The sequence below is a fragment of the Hemitrygon akajei genome, chromosome 29 (genome assembly GCF_048418815.1).
Source record: "Hemitrygon akajei chromosome 29, sHemAka1.3, whole genome shotgun sequence".
NCBI lineage: Eukaryota > Metazoa > Chordata > Chondrichthyes > Myliobatiformes > Dasyatidae > Hemitrygon > Hemitrygon akajei.
Window position 1 is genome coordinate 17,829,570 of NC_133152.1, and position 18,252 is coordinate 17,847,821.

The following is an 18,252-nucleotide window of genomic DNA, read 5'->3' on the forward strand; positions in this document are numbered from 1 at the left end:
TCGATAGGGGCTAGCCTGTCTCCATTCCTCCTATAGTCCATAACCAGCTCCTTTTTTTGTGACATTGAAGGAGAAGTTGTTTTCTTGACAGCAGTGTGGCAGGGTGATGACTTCTTCGCTGTAGGCTGCCTCATTATTATTTGAGATTAGCCAATCAGTGTAGTGTCATCAGTAAATTTAATTAGCAGATTGGAGCTGTGGGTGGCACACATGGGTACAGAGAGTAAAGGAGGGGGCTTAGTACACAGCCCTGGGTGTCTCTCATAGCCTTATCTGGAGTGAGTTTTAATATGAACCAATAAAAAGAAAGGAGGTTAATAAGGAGTGACCATTGTTGATGAGCGGCCATTGTGAAAGTGGGCCAGTTTTAGAATGGGAGGCTTTGGTGAGGACAAACTTGAACAATTGCAGGCTGAGGTTCTAAGTAAATTTCTAGTACCGTAGATTCCGGACTACAGAGCGCACCTGATTAAAAGCCGCTGGCTCTAATTTTAGAAATAAAATCAATTTTTTAATTGTAAAGGCCGCACCGGATTTTAGGCCGCACCGGATTTTCGGCCGCAGGTGTCCCACGTTGTAATATGAGATATTTACACAGAAAGATATTACACGTGAGGATTTTTTAACTTTTAATTAAATCCATATGGTAACAAACAAATATATATTGCAAATGCTTTTTTTCGAACCGTGCCTGTAATACGGCTACTTTTAAATATACATACGTATCGGTAACACAAATTACGTTGCATATACTTTTTTACTGAACAGCACGAACAACATTCCAATATCTCCTAGCGACTGGTAAAAATATATATACTGCAGCCTACCAGGAAAAGTTATTGATCGCCTTTAACTTAAAAGCAGCGTTTTCGCTCGGGTCTGATGAGCTCGCGTAACGCGATCGGGTCTAATCGGGTCTGATGTGCTTGGGTCTGATGCGCTCGGGTCTGATGCGCTCGGGTCTGATGTGCTCGCGTAATGCCCCCACCTTCCCGTATATCGCAAACCGGTATCCCACAAGACGCGGCGAAACCGGGTGTGACATCATAGCATCCCGGGATGTAGTACAGAAAACAAATATAGTTAAAACACTTCTAACTTTAACTAACAAATGAATTACTAAGCGAAAATATTATAAACTAAGTAACTGCCATAAAGGCAGCACAATGCTTTTCTTCGAGTGTTTTCCATGTTGATGAGGGTGAGTACAAATGACTGATTTACAATAATTTAATTGTGAAAGTGCGCTTGATTTATCGTACAATTTCATTGGACCTCTGTGAACTACTCATCAATTTTATTGGTCTACTGTTACGAGGCAAAATGTTTACGAGGCGGCATGAAAAAAAACCATGTATTAGCCGCTTTGGATTAAAGGCCGCAGAGTTCAAAGCTGTTCAAAATGTGGGAAAAAAGTAGCGGCTTATAATCTGGAATCTACGGTAAGTTCTTTTTTCTCTTCCCCTGTCTATTAGTACATAGCTGGTGCACTGAGAATGGGTTCAGAGTTCATGGTATGTTCTTTGCGTGAGATGTGGGAACTCTAGGAGACCTCCAGTTTCCCTGATAACTACATCTGCCTGAGGTACATCAAGCTGCAATTCATTAGAGACTGCGTTAAGAAACTGGAGCTGCAGCTGCATGAACTTCAGCTCATACGGGAGAATGAGGGTGTGATAGATAGAAGCTACAAGGAGATAGTCACCCATAAATTGCAGGAGACAGGTTGTTAAGATGGTGAAAGGGAGTAGGTAGCAGTGCAGAGTACCCTTGTGACCATTCCCCTCAATAATAAGTAACTGCTTTGGATACTGTTGGGCGGGGGGTTATGGCCTGCCAGGGAGAAATTGCAGTGACTGGATCTCTCGCACTGTCTTGACTCTGTGCTCAGAAGGCAAGGGAAGAGCAGAGGAGAGGAGTAGTGATAGTGGATTCCATAGTTAGAGGAACAGACAGGAGAAGGCATGTTGCCTCCAAGGTGCCAGGTTCAGGGATGTGCTGGATTGGGTCCACAGCATTCTAACGGGGCAGAGTAAACAGCTGGAAGTCATGGTACATAGTACAAATGACATAGGTAGATAAAGGGAGGAGGTCTTGAAGAAAAAATATAGGGAGTTAGGTAGAAGGCTGAAAATTAGTTTCTCTATGTTAGTAATTTCTGGATTACTGCCTGTGCCATGCACCAGTGAGGGAAAGAATTGGATGAATTGGCAGAGGAGTGCATGGCTGAGGAATTGGTGCAGGGGACAGAGTTCAGATTTCTGGATCATTATGATCTCTTCTGGCGAAGGTAATGTTATATTTCAATAATATTTGAGTGACATATATATAGGTTGATTAAGTATCCTTGTTCATTTAAATAATTCACTATGGGTTATATGTATAAATATGTAAATTGCTTATGTCATCATGCTACCACATAATACATGTTTGCCTCACTTAGGGTAAACACGAAATTGGACCTTCATTCCTGGACTCTCATGTCTTCCTTTGAATTAGATTATTTTGTGAAGTTACAAGTACATAAAATTGGCGACAAGAATGGGATAGGTCAGCAGATCGAGCAGCGTGCACTGTATGGGGCGACAACATGTCCAAAGATGCCGAGAGCAGTGCTTCTCCATCCCTGGGAATGTCCTGCATTGCCCCAGCAGCTGATTCATGTTTATTTTGCCAGACCGTTCATGGGCACAAATTTCTTGGTAGTCATGAATGCAGCTACAAAGTGGCCGAAAGTGTTCCCAATAGCTTCCACTACAGTCTCACACACTGTTGATGCATTGAAAAACCTCTTTGCAAGGACTGGTATTCTGGAACACCTAGTCAGTAACAATGGACCACGGTTTGAGGAGGAACATTTTCAGTCATTCCTAAAAATGAATGGAATCTGAAACCCTGCCCCCTGCACCAATTCTTTAGCCATGCATTCATCTGCCAAATCATCCTATTCTTACCCTGTGCCTTATGAATTACATCTGCTCCGTGCGACCCAGTTACAAATGGCTTGGTGGAAAGGTTTGTCCAGAGTCTAATGAATGCACTGCAAGCAATGTCAGCAGAACACAGTACACTGACACTGAACCAGAATTTCACCAACTTTTTCCTTGCATACGTAATGCAACACATTCCACAGCCAATATCTCACCAGCCATGCTGTTCCTGGGTCGTCCTTTGTGCTCACAATTTGATTTCCTCAAGCCCAATCTCAGAAAGAGTATGCAGGACCAACGGCTGAGGTCTACCAGAGGGGCTCCTCAAACAAGCAGGTTCAATGTTTTGCTTCTGGACAAGCATATCTGCTGAGGTGATCAAATGTGGGTACTTGGAAAGATTAAAGGCAGAACTGAACCACTCTCCTACATAGAAGACCACAATCTGTGTGGATTGGTGATAACATATTCTCCTCGCTGATGATAAACACTGGTGCACCTCAGGAGTGTGTGCTTAGCCCACTGCTCTACTCCCTATATACACATGACTGTGTGGCCAGGCATAGCTCAAATACCATCTATAAATTTGCTGATGATACAATCGTTGGTGGAATCTCAGGTGGTGACAAGAGGGCGTACAGGAGTGAGATATGCCAACTAGTGGAGTGGTGCCACAGCAACAACTTGGCACTCAACGTCAGCAAGATGAAAGAGCTGATTGTGGGCTTCAGGAAGGGTAAGATGTAGGAGCACATACTAATCCTCATAGAGGGATCAGAAGTGGACAGAGTGAGCCGTTTGAAGTTCCTGGGTGCCAAGATCTCCGAGGACCAAAACTGGTCCCAACACATCGATACAGTTATAAAGAAGGCAAGACAGAGACTATACGTCATTAGGAGTTTGAAGAGATTTGGCATGTCAACAAATAAACTCAAAAATTTCTATAGATGTATCTTGGAGAGCATTCTGACAGACTGTATTACTGTCTAGTCAGCTCCATCTGGGGTACTAGCCTTCAAAGTACCCAGGACATCTTCAGGGAGCGGTGTCTCAGAAAGGCAGCGTCCATTATTAAGGACCTCCAGCACCCAGGGCATGCCCTTTTCTCACTGTTTCCATCAGGTAGGAGGTACAGAAGCCTGAAGGCACACACTCAGCGGTTCAGGAACAGCTTCTTCCCGTCTGCCATCCATTTCCTAAATGGACATTGAACCCTTGGACACTACCTCATTTTTTAAAATATACACTATTTCTGTTTTTGTAATGTTTTTTAATCTATCCAAGATATGTATCCTGTAATTGATTTACTTGCAGTATATACTTATTACTTTTATTATTTTTAATTGTCGTGTCTGCTTCTTTCTATGTTATATGTCAATGATTTGGAGAATGGAATTAATAGCTTTGTGGCCATGTTTGACAATGATATGAAGATAGGTGGAGAGACAAGTAGGTTTGAGGAAGCAGGGAGTCTGAAGAAGATGCTGGACAGATTGGGAGAATGGGCAAAGAAGTGGAAGATGGAATACAGTATAGGGAAGTGAATGGTCATGCACTTTGATAGAAGGAATAAAGGAACAGACTATTTTCGACTCCTGTCTGTCTTTTACTTTGTATATATCGAAATAAAAAAAAATTAGGTGTTCTCTTTTATTTTATTGGCTAGCTTACCTTGTCATCTTTTCTCTCCTTATTGCTTTTTTTAGATGCCATCTGTTGGTTTTTAACAGCTTCTCACTAGTTTTTGCAGTAATGTATGCCCTCGGTTTTGCCTTTATGATGCCTTTGACTTTCCATCAGCTGCCATTGCCTCATTATCCCTTTAGAACACTTCTTCTTTGGGATGAACTAATCCTCTGTCTTTCAAATTACTCTCAAAAACACCAGCCATTGCTGCTCCACCATCATCCCCATACATTTATAGTATCTGAGAAATAGTCTTTTACTAAAATTAGACAGCTCTATCATGGGTATTAGCCTCTGTAGTATCCAAGACATCTTCAAGGAGTGGTGCCTCAGAAAGGTGGCGTCCATTATTAAGGATCTCCCCCCTTCCCCAACCCAGGGCATGCCTCCTTTTCTCACTGTTACCATCAGGGAGAAGGTACGAAAGCCTGAAGGCACACACTCAGTGATTCAGGAACAGCTTCTTCCCCTCTGCCATCCAATTCCTAAATGGACATTGAACCCATGAACATGAACTCAATTTTTTTATTCATTTCTGTTTTTGCACTACAATTTTTTATTTAATTATTTTATATACTCACTGTAATCCATTTATTTCTATACTTGTTATGTATTGCATCTATGTGGAGCGTGGCCAAGTGGATAAGCCGTCGGTCTAGTGACCTGAAGGCGCTAGTTCGAGCCTCAGCTGAGGCAGTGTGTTGTGTCCTTGAGCAAGGCACTTAACCACACATTGCTCTGCGACGACACCGGCGCCAAGTTGTATGGGTCGTATGCCCTTCCCTTGGACAACATCAGTGGCGTGGAGAGGGGAGACTTGCAGCATGGGCAACTGCAAGTCTTCCATACAGCTCTGCCCAGGCCTCAGTCATCATCAAAAATCGATGGACAGCCGAAGAAGAAGATGTATTGCATTGTACTGATGGCATAAAAACAACAAATTTCATGACATATGCTGGTGATATTAAGCCTGATTCTGAACTAATGATAACTAGCAAGGTTAATCTAAAGAATAATTTAACTTAGCCATGAGGCAACAGGAAGCAAACCATCCTCCACCTCATGACTCACTGTTGATTGAGTGATTAACTGTGGTGGGACACTTGAATAATATCCATTGACTGCTGGGAGGAGGTTGAGCACAAGTGAACAAACCTTAAATTGTCGACAGCCTAACCCTCTATTAAATGCTTATGAAGCAGAACATTACAATGGTCCGAAACCTGGGGCATTTAGGAGGGCCATTATTAGACTCATTCCTCTCTGGATTGGAAATGGGAAAAGGCAGGGTTTCTAATTTCAATCACTAAACTGAAAATGCACATGGAAGTTGGGTGTGCTGAACTCCCAGAGACTCACAAGTTAGCATTTTACAAAGTGTTTATTCAGCAATAGACATACAACGATATTCATCCTTTGACTAACTTACTTAAGAATAATTTAGTTTAAATAATTGAATAGAAGAATCGCAAAATGGGGACTCACTCCTTTGTTGCCAGCCTCTGAATTAAATTACACCGGAACTCTGATCAGAAAATCCATCCAGTCATCTGAGGAATATTAGACCACGAATGAGTGAAATTCGAATTGACTTTTCCCAAATACATATTGTTTTTTGGGAGGGGGGTGTGGAACATGCGTTGGTGTTTGAACAAGGCCGGCTAAAGGCTTCCCCCACATCGAGGTCAAACTGCTGTCACTGCATAGCCGCTTGCTTGCTGTATCCTGGATACCAGACTCTAATGAGATCTGCGCATTTGCAATAATTAAACTTTAACCTCCCGCCCAGTTTTCTTGATGTGTGTGTGTGTTTTTTCCTGGGAAACTAGGACATTTGAATGAGATTTCAGTGGCGTGATTAGGAAATCCACACAGAAGAAACAGTCCGGCCCCACGCTGTTCGTTGCCTCAACTGAGTGGAGTTGAGCAATTGATAAATATTCATTGCTGGAACCAGCAAAGCGCCCTGGAGGATTGTGGAGAAAACTAACTCGCAGAGATCCTATTGGTTGTACGGGTGCCCAACGCTGTGAGGGATCCGAGCCCTTTCCATTGATCTGAAAGAAGGAGGGTAAAAGGGACCTAGAACACAGCCCCCTGATTCTGGTGGGAAATTGCTTTCGAAGTTGCCAGCAGTTTATTTTGAAGGATTTTTTTTTTGTCACGGCAGGCTGTGTCGACAAGATATGGGATGTAAAATGCTCTGATGCGGAGACTATGAGCAGCGAGGTTTTAAGCTCCCACTCCTGCGATTTAATATCATTCTTTCAGAAGCCGTGCAGCGTTTCGCTCTTTGTACATGACAACAAAGGCGTAGATTGGTAAGTGGAAAAGTCTGTTTCTGCGCCGGTAATGTAGGCTTTAGACGTAATTTTTCAACATTATCTGTGCCATCCAGTGTATTGGTTCGGGCTTGACTGGAACTGACAAAGGCGATCCCGGTTTTGTCAGAACAGGGTGGAGGGGGAAGAATGAAAAGACACTGGGATTAAACGAGCAAATAACGTTTACATTCCGAACTGCACAAGCAAAATAAAAATGGCTCTGGAGAATTGTGACCGAACAGCTACAAAATAGGTGATCCTTTGGATGTGCATCTCTGCGTTTTCTGATAAAGTGGGTGGGGATAGTTGACGGAATCATTGGAGTTCGCTTTATTTTGCTGGAAGTATTAGCGACTCTCGTGTTTGACGTGGGGTCGGAGAAAGCAACGGTGAAGTGATGGCGGGTCCGAGAGACTTGGAAGCAATTGCGACAACGTTGGATAGGTCTCGTTATCATTTCTTTAACTTCTCTTGGGACCTTGCCAGATATTCTGCTGATGCTTTTTGCTGCAAGTCACGTCAGTTTTCTCTCCATGCTGCAACTTAACCAGACTTAACGTGGTTGGGTTACTGGACTTGTACTTGGAGACATGGCCTGTCGAACTGAAGATGAGTTTAAGGCCTTCTGTGGATTTGCGGAATTTAACTAAGGGTTACTGAATTATCCTTGAAAATGAAGGTGGGCAAGGAATTACTGCCATGTTGTAAAAATCTGGTTGGTGATCTGATGTCTTGAAGGAACGCTGCTGTTCTTGCTGGGGCTGGCCTATCTGGTTCCAGACCCACCAATATAATGGCATCTTTCACCCCTTCGCCTGTTACTCAGTACATCCCAGTGTTATTATGTATGGATAGACAATAAATGCTGGCTGGTTTTGCAAGTCATTTCTATCTTCTGTATAAATAATTATTAGAAAAATCAGAATATTGATCTCGTTACATTATTGTGCTCGGTTCTGGCCTCCTCGGATGCAGAAGCTTTAGAGAAGGTGCAGACATTTGTCAGGACAATGCCTGGTTTCAAGAGCATGTCACATGAGGACAGGTTGAATGAGCAAGGGATTTTCTTTTTGGAGTGAAGGAGGATGAGATGAGATTTGGTAGAGGTTTATACGATGATGAGAAGCAGACAGCACCTTTTTTCCCCAAGGGCAGCAGTGGCTAATACAAGAGTGCATAATTTTAAGGTGAGTATAGCAGGGATGTCAAAGGCAGGATTTTTGCACAACGTGCTAAGTACATGAAACATACTGCCAGGGATGGTGGTAGAGCCGGAGACATTAGTGACATTTAGAGAGGCACATGGATGAAAGAAAAATAGAGGGTTATGTGGGAGGGAAGGTTTAAATTGATTTTGGAATAGATGGGTTGAAGGATATGTCCTATTCAATGTTCTATGACACTGCCTGGGCAATTGATCAGTCTGTATTTGATGCCAACTTTTCTAATGTTGGTTACTCTTTGCAATTGTTCTCTCCTATCAGAATCCTAGGTTCCTTGGTCACTACATTATTTTGTGCAGCATTTGATCACTCTGATGAAGAAAAACTTTCTTGGGCAGTTTCTTTTTTTTTCAAAGACTACCTTGCTTCCAGTTTGGTGTTTTCTTGGGTGACTGATGACATCAATATGAAACCCTCAGATTCTGCTACAGGTAAAGCATGAAGAATTGGGAGTGGTGCAGTCCAACTATTTAAGGACATTGAAATTTACAGCACATTACAGGCCCTTTGGCCCACAATGTTGGGCCGACCATGTCACCTACTCTAGAGACTGCCTACTGCATAGCCCTCTGTTTTTCTAAGCTCCGTGCACCTGTCTAAGAGGCTCTTAAAAGACCCTATTGTCTTGGCTTCCACCACCGCCGCTGGCAGTGCATTCCACGCACTCACCACTCTCTGTGTGAAAAATTTACCCCTGACATCCCCTCGGTACATATTTCCAAGCACCTTAAAACTATGTCCCCCCTGTGTTAGCAATTTCAGCCCTGGGGAAAAAGCCTGTGGCTATCCACACAATCAATGCCCATCATCATCTTATATACCTCTATCAAGTAACCTCTCATCTTCTATCGCTCCAAGGAGAAAAGACTTAAGTTCACTCAATCTATTCTCATAAGGTACACTGTCCGATCCAGGCAACATCCTTGTAAATTTCCTCTGCACTCTCTCTATAGTATCCACATCCTTTCTGTAGTGAGGTGACCAGAACTGAACACAGTACTCCAAGTGGGGTCTGACCAAGGTCTCGTATAGCTGTAACATTACCTCACAACACTTGCCTATACCACTTACCTCACTGCTTTTTATACTGGACTTCTCTATAACTCTTTTACCTAACCTAGTCAGTGCCATTCCAAATGTACTTTCTGAGTATGTGTAAGCCAGTGATCATGAGAATTGATTAGGGAATGTTGCATTATTTTCCCAAAGAGGCTTTGAGAACATCCTTTCTGCCTGGTAATCTTACTGTGCAGAAGCTTGGAATGAGATGTCAGTTTTAGTAGTCTGGTGTTCGGTGTGTGAGGAGTGACTTATTCAAATGGGGCAGAAAAGTGCAAAATCCCCATTGGAATTGACTGGGGATGTTTGACCCTTCATGTTGGAGATGTTGGCATGGGCAAAGAAGCTGATGTTGGTTCATGTATTCTCTCAATGCATTGCAGAGTCTGTATTGGTGGTACCTTTCCAGTAATTGATGTGCCTGCTATAATTTATGCATCAGAAACATTCAGGAAGGCAAGACTTATGTTGGCTTTGAGTTCTTGAGTTCAAACACATTTACCCTTAAATAAGTCAAAAAATATTCTGATGCACAAAAACAATTGTAAATTTCATTTGTGTTTGCTGACAGTTGGATCCTGACAAATGGGCCGTAGTCCATATTTTATAGAGTCTCATCCTGGACCTTTTATTCCCAGAGAGAAGCGTTGTAAAGGGCATTCAGGTTAATAGAGAACTTTTATTGGATGTCAAATATAGGGCCGATCCTTCATTTGCTTCTCTGAATGAATTGATGTTCACTTGGAGCTCAACCTGTGAATACTTGCAAAGTTCAGTTGTGTGCCTATGGTTGGGGTGATCTTATTTTCTGAGTGGCAGTGACATTGGTTGAGTAATGTCCCATTATTGGTTCCACTCCACAAATTCCATTAGATGTGATGTTGTTATTGAGAAACACTAAAATGTGGTGGATAAATGGTGTAACCTGCCTGATACCGATCCACAGTGAGGTTGAAATTGGTTATTTTGTGGACCTATTAGGACCATTGTCTGCATGAATTAATGAAACAAATATAAGATGGGGACACTTTCCGTGGACAGTCACTTGAAGAATGTGTTGCCATCTCTCCAAATTGATGGTGTTTAAGGTTTTGACAAAACCCATGTATCTGGTGGGTACTTTCTGTTGTATTTCCCCTGGAACTGCTGACTGGCAAAGATAATGTCCTTTTGGATGAAAAAATATTCAGTGTATTATGGAGGGCATTTCTTTGGCCACTGGGAGGAGGTGACTGAGAAGAACCCCGGCATGCTTTTCTCTGTCAGAACAGGGAGACCCTCTGTAGTTATCATTGTTGGATTTGTTAATCTGTCTTGGTCATGATCCTGATGACAGTATTTCTGAGGACCCCTGGAATATTCTGCTGTTCACAGGCCAGGAAGGTCATGTCGAAACAGCACTACCTAAGCTATAGTTGGTTTAAAGCTCCCCAGTGTCAGTGACAGGAAGTCATGCTATGAATATTAAAGAATAGGATGGGGTTTAAATAACTTATTATTTAATTATTTATGGTTTTATATTGCTATATTTCTTCACTATTCTTGGTTGGTGTGGCTGTAATGAAACCCAATTTCTCCGGGATCAATAAAGTACGTGTCCGTCTGTCTTTTGTCCCATAATAATGTATTAATACAATTAAAAACTCGGATATGAGGAAGAAAGGCAACTTGTGCACAATATTAATAAAGGATGTTTAACATGTCACAACCTGACTTCTCATCCAGGGCACTGAGGCAGTCCATTGTCTCTACTGCTGCTCCAACTGGGGGCAAAAACTTGCTTTGATCTGGGATCTTGCAATTGAGTGCTAAAACAGATACTTACACTTACAGTTTTTAATGAACAAAGTCTTGTGTTTTGGAATTAATCTGGCTCAACTTGTCCATGCCAACCTAATAAGCAAGTCCTATTTACCATTGTTAGACACATATCTGTTTAAACCCTTCCTGACTAAGTGTCTTTTAAACATTGTAATTAGCCTCCACCACTTCCTCTGGTAACTCTTTCCATATACTGACCAACTGTTGTGCAGAAAAGGTTGCCGCTTGAAACTTTTCCCATTTTTTCTTAAATGTATCCCCTCTAGTTTTTGACACCCCTACTCTGTGGGGGAAGACTGAGACCAATCACCTTGTCTATGCCCCTCATGATTTCATATACCCCTTTCGGGGAAATAAGCCTCAGCTGTCTATTCTTTTTTTTAAGCTCAAGCTCTCCAGTTCTGGAAACAAGCTTATGAATCTTCCTTCCACCCTTTCTAGTTTAAGAATATCCTTCCTGTTGCTAGACTATCAGAACTGCATGCAATACTCAAAGCATGGTCTTGCCAGTGTCCTGTGTTTTAACTCTGTCCTTTGACTGATGAAGTCAAGCACGCCAAATACGCTCTTCACCACACTGCCTACCACATTGCCTCTTACAGGAAATTATGTATCTCTTATCACTCGGTGTCTATGTTCTACAGCACTCTTTTGGGCCCTACCATTTACTGTGGAAGTCTTGTCCTGATTAAATTACTGTAAGTTTCCCTGATCTGGTTCTCTGACCGTAGTCAAGATTTTATTAATATAATTAAATGCCCCTACTGTTTAATAGCAGGTTATATTAATTTATTTTTGTCTTTGCTGTAGCCAGAGTTGAGACTGGTGTGCTGAGGAGTGAATTTAATTCATTGTTAACTGTTGACTCTGAAACAGATGTCCTCCCACATTTGGGTTACACAAGTTCAGCCTTGCACTATTCACAGGTCACTGCCCAAAAATGTGTGTGGAATAGCATTCACTCTCAAAGAATTTGTGACTAAATGCAACTATTTAAACACAATTTTTCAGGTCATGTTGCTCAATGCAGTTGATACAGCTTTGTTTTAGTGGAATATTGTGATATGGAACACTTTCTTGGAGAGCAAACAGCAACTGACTTCCCCACCTGTTTAATGAGAGTGCCACCCTTTCTGAATGGGACAGTGGACCATTAAGAAAGTGCACCAGATACATAAGGAAATTCCCATGTTCTGACCTGTATCCGAGACAAGGATAGGAATGATGTAATTAGTTGTATTTCCTGGGACAGTCCAGATGAAGGGTCTCAATCTGAAACATCAACTGACCATTTCCCTTGAAAGATGCTGCCTGACCCACTGAGTTCCTCCAGCTCTCCGTGTGTGGCCCAAGATTTCAGCATCTCGCATGTCTCCAGTAAGACTTGCTAAGCTCTTTAGTGTATTGATAGATCCAGTACATGATGAGCTTCAGATGGATTCTCATTTAAAACAAAAAATGGAATAAATTGAACGCTGCTTAGAAAGTCTAGAGGTAAAATTTCAAGTCAGGCACCGACATGTTATAGGTCTTCCTTGGAAAGAAGTCGGTCATTATGGAGAATATAAAAGAGAATTTAAGGAGTCTAGAATTAATAGGGAGGATCGTTACAAAACTTATTCAGACCTATTTTTGTGGGGCTGTTAGGCTGACACACTTTTGTACCCCTTGCTTTTGGGTTGCCCTTGCCAAGCGCCAGCCCAACTTGCTAGTTCACACAGGATACATCGTCAGCTCTATTAAGGATCTCCTAATACCTGAGGCCTTTAGAAGGGTGGAACAGTGTAAGGCTGCATGGGAGCTGTGTAAAATAATGCTGTGTCCACTGCAGATCAGAGCCTCTCCAGGAGTTGGGAAGGGGTTAGGAAGGGAAGTATTAAGCTCTCAAGTATGTCTAATTAAATAGCGAGTAAATAATCTGTTTCAAATATGCCTCTAAAAAGAGTCAGATTTTAAATTTCTGTGCACTCCCCCATCCAAAACTGAACATTAACATGTTTTTTTTAATGATTAGTGCATTTTCAGGTCATTCATTTAAGCTGCATTCTGCAACTGAACTTGCTGGCCACCTTCCCTCACAGGTACAACATTACTGGAGATGGCTTAGTTCGCTACTGCTTTAGCAAAGGCAATGTTTCAGGCTCCCATTTGCTCACCAATTGCATACATTTTTATTAAGCGAATCATGAATGTGGTTCTCAGACAAGCTGTTATTTGTTTCACATGCAGTTGGCAGAGTCGTAGCTTGCACCCACATTCCCCTGCATGCTATCTTGCTCAATGGCTTGCCTACCTCATTGTTTCAATGGACAGTTCATTAAACACTACTTGATTCAAGAGCACGATCGTTCCTTGGGCACTGCTACAATGGTTTTGCAATGGAGCTCTCCACCTACTGTGTGCAACAAGTTGCCAGGTTCTCATTAACGTTGTTTCATGAAAGCTAATTCCAAACTCATGCCAATGAAGGCCTGGTTTAATCGACCAGTGGCAAAGAAGCAGTGTCAGTCCCTGAGCTTGAAGAACCCATACAAATTAAATGAGAGGGGTCTGTGTCATGGATCTCAATTTGTTTTTCTGATGTAATTTGTAATCAGGCATCAGCTTTTACTGGGAATGGTGTTTGCTGTCAAGCAACGAATAGGGTCGATGAAATTTAAGTGCAAATGCTGGAAAACTTAAAATAAAAATCCTGGAAATAATTAGTAAGTGAGGCCACATCTGTGTGAAGAGCAATAGAGTTAATATTTCAGCTTGACGACCCATCAGGTTCCTGACCTGAAACTTTAACTCTGCTTCCCCCTCCCACAGATGCCACCTGACCTGTTGTATATTTGCAGCATTTTCTGATTTTATTTTGAATGATGGGATAATTATCTTAGAATTCCACCAAAGAACCAAGGAGTAAAATGCTTGGATTCATAATTAGCCTGTTATTCCACTTCGTAGGCAATTTAGAAAAAAATTGAAACTGGCAAATAATGTTTAAAAACCTTGGAATATCCAATAAGGTATGCATTGAGCAACAATTGATAATTAAATTTTGTTCTTCAGAGTCAGAGAGATTATTCAGTTGCAATTGCAGTTTAGTATGCCATCTAAAGATCATTTAGGCATTGGTCAACATGTTGAAGATCTCCAATGGGTTTTATAGTGAAAATAGCACCTAAACACTTAAGTAATTAATTCTGTCTTGATTGCATGGCAACTATTTCCAGCAGTGCACCATATTGAGGCATATGAGTATCATGTTGCATGTATAGATGCCAGAAGACTCTTTCAGATAGTGTTGATCCAGGAGATTGCTGATGCAGGAATCTGGAGGAAATCGCGTGATGCTGGGGGAACTCAGTGGGACAGGCAGGATCTGTGTGGGGTGGGGAATTGACAGGTAGCAATTTGGGTCGACACCCTTCATTTGAACGAGTAAAATCACAGTTTTGCTATAATTGCTAATTTATATTCTGACCTACAATGTTGTCATTCACAACTATTTCAGTCCAATTGTAATATGAATCATGTCAATGACAGCTTGTATTTGTTTGTTCCTCCGCATATAGGAATATGCTTCCTTTGATGTCTTCTGTTTTATGAAACAATAGAAGACCTTGAAGTTCTGTTCCACCCATAGTGGTTTGGTCAGAAATAGTTCAGTATGAATGTCACATATAAGCCAAATGGGTGTGATGCAACTTATATTTCCTCCAAAAGATTTGTGGGATGAGTGCGTGCCAGGATAGGAGTGATTCAAGATTCAAAATACATTTATTATCAAAGAATGTATAAATTATGCAACCTTGAGATTGGTCTGCTTACAGGCAGGCACAAAGCAAGAAACCTGAAAGAACCCATTTAAAAAAATAAAGACTGACACCTAATGTGCAGAGAAAACAAAAAAAATACCTCAAATCATACAAACAATAAAAACGAGCAACAACATTCCGAACCATATTGAGTCCTTGGTTCCAAATCCCCGTAGCAGGCCAGAGTAGGCCCAAGCCTCGGTCTCTGTTCATCAGTGAAGCTTGCAGATATGAAGCACAGTAGCCGGAGCAGTCTCACAACCTCAGCACTTCGGAGAGAGGAGTGAATATCACTGAATAGCGAGCAGAATCAGCCCGCCCCTCGCCTCTGGTCCCGACAAGCTGCCTTTCCAGTCTATCTGGACTGACACTTAAATTGTCCAAACAGTGGATTGTGCCTAACGTTAGGTCCCGGGCCCCACCGCAGTGAAACGCTCCATGCCTAGACCATGCTGCCTAGCCAGAAGCCGTTCAAGACATCCCCAAATCAGCTGGGTGCTTAGTGATCCAACTTCGCATGCATCAAAACTCCTCTGCCTTGACAACTCCTCTCCGAATCATTCACTCCAACTCAAACTGCGTTGATTTTGCATTGCACTCCCATGGCACATCCCTCAAATACTTCAGAAAAGGTGTTGTTAATAATACTTTTTGTCTTAAGTTCTTGCCTTTCGAACTACCAGTAAGCTGTCACTATCCTTCAGAGGCACCATTTTAAACTGGAAGTTGAATCAATGTTTCCAGCAAAAGGTTGGGTATGGTAGAGACTCGGAAGAAATTAATTCAGTGTGCTGTGTATGACATTGCTAGTGTGAGTAATCCATAATTTAGTCAGTTTTAGAGGACTTTGGTTCTAGTCTTGCTGTTCAGGCAAATTCTTGGTACTGCCTAGTTGAGCTGGCTTGAAGAAAAATGCTATACATATCTTGAGCTTCTCTTGACATGCTGGAGTCATGATGATCTTCTTACCAGTTCTTTGAGTACCTCCATGCCCATTGCAGCTTGAAGAATATCAAAAGTTTTCATTAGTACAGTATTACCAAGAATTTCACGGGAGCTGTAAGCAAGACCTTACCCACTCAAGTACAGGTGACTTTGGTGTTAAGGGAAGTGGTGAGGTCTGGGAGGCAAATTCAGAGTTTAGCACGGATGTCACTGAGGTGATTACATACGGAATAGATGCAACCTGAATTCTTGTTGAACCAGTAACCGATATCGGCTGATAAGATAAGAGTTGACCAGGACTGCGTGCAAGTTTGGAAAATGAACCAGCTTACTGGAGAATTGGAAGTGGAAATACAATCTTGGAAATGTAAAGTCTCAAAATACGAATGTGAGGATAAAGGCTTCAGCTGAACCGGAGGCTCATGTTGATAGAAATTATGGGGAAGAATGCACAAGTGGCCCTACACTGAACCTCAAGCTGTCGGGAGAGCTCATAAGGAAAAGTACAGCTGCAGTGATGAGGGTAAAGCTAACACTGATACGAGGTCAATTGGAAGGAACCAGTATGCTGCTTTACTAGTACTGCAGAGCTAAGATAATGTCATTTGCATGCTGTGAATATATCATTGATGCCTTGGAGCACAAATTGATTTCTAAATAAGCTCGTTCTAATAAACTTGCAGAGAAATTTAAAATCTTCAGCCTGGGAGTATTTTGAGTGAAAATTATAACTACATTGTCTTAAACATCTTGCATTGTTCTCCTCTGCTTTTCTAACCAATCACCAACTTCAAAGGAAGAATTTGTTTTAATTGCAAATAACTCCGTTCTGTGGGAACTGGTGTGCTCTCCTCAGCAGCCTGCATCTCCACACCTCTCAGAGTCAACTCCTCCAATTTCAAAAGAAAGGTTAATGCAGCTAGACTCTGCAATAAGCAGCAAAGAGTAAAGACATTGTATTTATAACTGCTGGTTAGTGAGGGCAGGGCAAACTTTTATTTGACAGATCCATTGATACTGAAAAAGCTTCCAAGAACTACTGAGGATTAACAAACAACATGCCATGCTCTGTCCAGAGGGAGGCTGTTTAGCTATTGGGTCCAAATGTTCAGGTGCTCTGCTTATTTGTATCTCTTACAAAGTCGTCTAACGAGCAATTCTTGTACATCCTGTTAGGAGTATTGAAAGGCATAATATATTATTTAAGGGAAATTTTTAATGGATAAAGGGTAAGGCAGACTCAGGAACACTTCCAGGCAAAATACTTTGTCTTGTGTTGTGTATTTTTATTTGAGAATGCAGTTGTGAGGGAGTCCATTGCATTTAGCTTTGGTCCCCTGGCCTGAACTAACAGCAAGTGCCAGATGGGGACTGGTGATCGGTGGCGTGGTGACTGCTGGTGAGCAGCAGTTGGATCCCGTTAGGAGTCGGCGCTTGACTCAGATGCCAAAGGTGGTTCACACATTTCGAAGCCAGATGTTGGGGAGGTGTTGTCACAGAAAGCTGACTGGTGTCCAGTTTTGAATGAAATTGAAAATAACCCGAGAGAATCAGTCAACTGAACTTGAAGTCTCGGTCTCACCACTGTTTACCAGTGCAATCTTCTAATCAATGTCACCGGCTATGGTAGGCGTCTAGATAGCTAAATGGAGAAAACTGATGTGTTAACTTGAAATGTGTTTTTAAAAGAATATTTTTGCAACTGGGTTAGAGATGGCAGGCCAGTATTTATTGTCCATCCCTGATTGGGCTTGATATTGTGATAATAATCCAGGAGTTATCACAGTCCTGCTTAAGGTATTCACCTGGTGTTGTTAAAGAGGATTTAGACCCAATATGGCAATAAATTTCTGTGTCAGGATTGAGGAACCTGCAGGTAGTGGTGGTGCTCGCATTTATTTGCAGCCTTTGTCCTTCTTGATAGCAGAGTGTGGGGTTTTAGGAGGAGCCTGTCGCGTATTTTACAGACAGCACACACAGTGCAGACGGTACACCCTGGCGGCAGAGGGAAGGAATATGGTTGTGGACGAGGTATTGATCAATCAAACCAGTCTTTCCTAGATGGTATTGATCTTCTTGAGAGCTGTTGGAACCAAACACGTCTGGGCACGTGACGAGCATTGTATCACACTCCTGGCTGTGCTTGGTGTGGCTTTGGGTCTCAGGAAGCAATTTCCTTGCTGCTGAGCGCCTGGCCTCTGCTGTTTATGTAGATGCTCCAGTTAATTGTGCCCCCTTTTCAAAAAATAGACCAAATGCTTTCAGTCTGTTGAATATTGATCTTGCATCGTATTGAATGGTGTGACTGGTTTAGGTGAATTGCTTAAGGTTACAGTTGTTCTTTCACTCCTTTGGTCAGATGAAGTAACAAATTATTGATCGGCTAAAATTAATTTCTGGTGGGATTAACCAATAGCACTTAAATACTGTTGAAAGATTATCTGTAGATGTACCTTCTGAA

General features: G+C 42.0%; 1 protein-coding gene across 3 annotated transcripts in view; it reads left to right on the forward strand.

Annotated features, from left to right (window-relative positions):
* The first annotated feature begins 6,450 nt into the window (after nt 1–6,450).
* The window catches only part of arhgef10lb (Rho guanine nucleotide exchange factor (GEF) 10-like b), a 197,401-nt gene continuing 185,599 nt past the window's right edge, over nt 6,451–18,252 (forward strand). Inside the window, exon 1 of one of the 3 annotated variants that reach the window (XR_012096662.1) lies at nt 6,451–6,937. The gene's annotated coding sequence lies outside the window, so the exon portion shown is untranslated. The remainder of the gene's footprint in view (nt 6,938–18,252) is intronic. The other 2 variants (XM_073031768.1, XM_073031769.1) reach the window with 2 other exon arrangements.